The 1,670-nt window shown below is 34.1% G+C and overlaps 1 non-coding gene across 1 annotated transcript; it reads left to right on the top strand.

The window, feature by feature from the left end:
• The first annotated feature begins 1,292 nt into the window (after positions 1-1,292).
• TRNAS-GCU (transfer RNA serine (anticodon GCU)) lies at positions 1,293-1,374 on the top strand. The gene has a single exon. It is a non-coding gene; the product is annotated as a tRNA-Ser (tRNA).
• The last annotated feature ends 296 nt before the right edge of the window (positions 1,375-1,670 follow it).

The following is a 1,670-nucleotide window of genomic DNA, read 5'->3' as shown; positions in this document are numbered from 1 at the left end:
GTTACGTTTAAAGTAAAATAAATATTCTTTAAGCAAAAGCTCACTTGAAAGTGGACTTGATAACAAGCCTGTGATATTGCTGAGAACACAACCAACAATGTATAAAGAATTGAATTAAAATATAACAACTGGTGTTAGAAAACCCTTCTTTATTTGTGCCAGAAAGATGAGGTGGCCGAGTGGTTAAGGCGATGGACTTCACTTCACTTCACTTTACTTATGAAGTATTATTTGTAAAAATTCCTTTTCCAAGCAAACAATTCCAAACCGACGAGGATTGGATTTGAACCCATGCATGCAGAGAACAATCCATTGTGCTCTGCATTCATGGGTTCCAATCCCATCCTCGTCGGTTTGGAATTGTTTGCTTGGAAATGGAATTTTTGCAAATAATGCTTCATAAGTGAAGCTGACACTCAAATGTAAAAAAAAAACTAATTCAATTAAGAAATCTACTTCAATGAACAATGCTTTTCATTAAAGACATACATAGAACACATTTAGTGAAAATCTACCATTACTGTTATAGTAGAAGTCATGTCATTGGCCAAATGTGTATGTTATGATTTTTAGTCGTTTGTGATGGATCAACAAGATGGTGTAGTAGTTCACAAATATAGTTTATGTCTAAAGTAAAATAAATGTTCTTTAAGCAAAGGCTCACTTGAAAGTGGACATGCTAACAAGCCTGTGATATTGATGAGAACACAACCAATAATGTATAAAGAATTGATTTAAAACAAGACAAGTGGTGTCAGAAAATCCATCTTTATTTGTGCCAGAAAGACGAGGTGGCCGAGTGGTTAAGGCGATGAACTGCTAATCCATTGTGTTCTGCACGCATGGGTTCAAATCTTGTCGGTTTGGAATTTTTTCCTTGGAAATGGAATTTTGCAAATAATGCTTCATAAGTGAAGCTGACACTCAAATGTCAAAAATAAACTAATTCAATTAAGAAATCTACGTCATTGAACAATGCTTTTCATTAAAGACATACATAGAACACATTTAAGGAAAATCTACCATTACTGTTATAGTAGAAGTCATGTCATTGGCCAAATGTGTATGTTATGATTTTTTGTCGTTTGTGATGGATCAACATGATGGTGTAGTAGTTCACAAATATAGGTTATGTCTAAAGTAAAATAAATGTTCTTTAAGCAAAAGCTCACTTGAAAGTGGACTTGCTAACAAGCCTGTGATATTGCTGAGAACACAACCAACAATGTACAAAGAAATGATTTAAAATATGACAAGTGGTGTCAGAAAACCCTTCTTTTTTGAGCCAGAAAGACGAGGTGGCCGAGTGGTTAAGGCGATGGACTGCTAATCCATTGTGCTCTGCACGCATGGGTTCAAATCCCTTCTTCGTCGGATTGGAATTGTTTGCTTGGAAATGGAATTTTGCAAGTAATGCTTCATAAGTGAAGCTGACACTCAAATGTCAAAAATAAACTAATTCAATTAAGAAATCTTCTTCAATGAACAATGCCTTTCATTAAAGTTATACATAGAACACATTTAATAAAAATCTACCATTACTGTTATAGTAGTAGTCATGTCAATGGCCAGATGTGTATGGTATGATTTTTTGTCGTTTGTGATGGATCAACATGATGGTGTAGTAGTTCACAAATATAGGTTACGTTTAAAGTAAAATAAATATTCTT

Source organism: Taudactylus pleione, unplaced genomic scaffold (genome assembly GCF_031769625.1).
Source record: "Taudactylus pleione unplaced genomic scaffold, aTauple2 ptg002766l, whole genome shotgun sequence".
Classification (NCBI taxonomy): Eukaryota; Metazoa; Chordata; class Amphibia; order Anura; family Myobatrachidae; genus Taudactylus; species Taudactylus pleione.
This window is presented reverse-complemented; position numbering and strand designations above follow the sequence as displayed.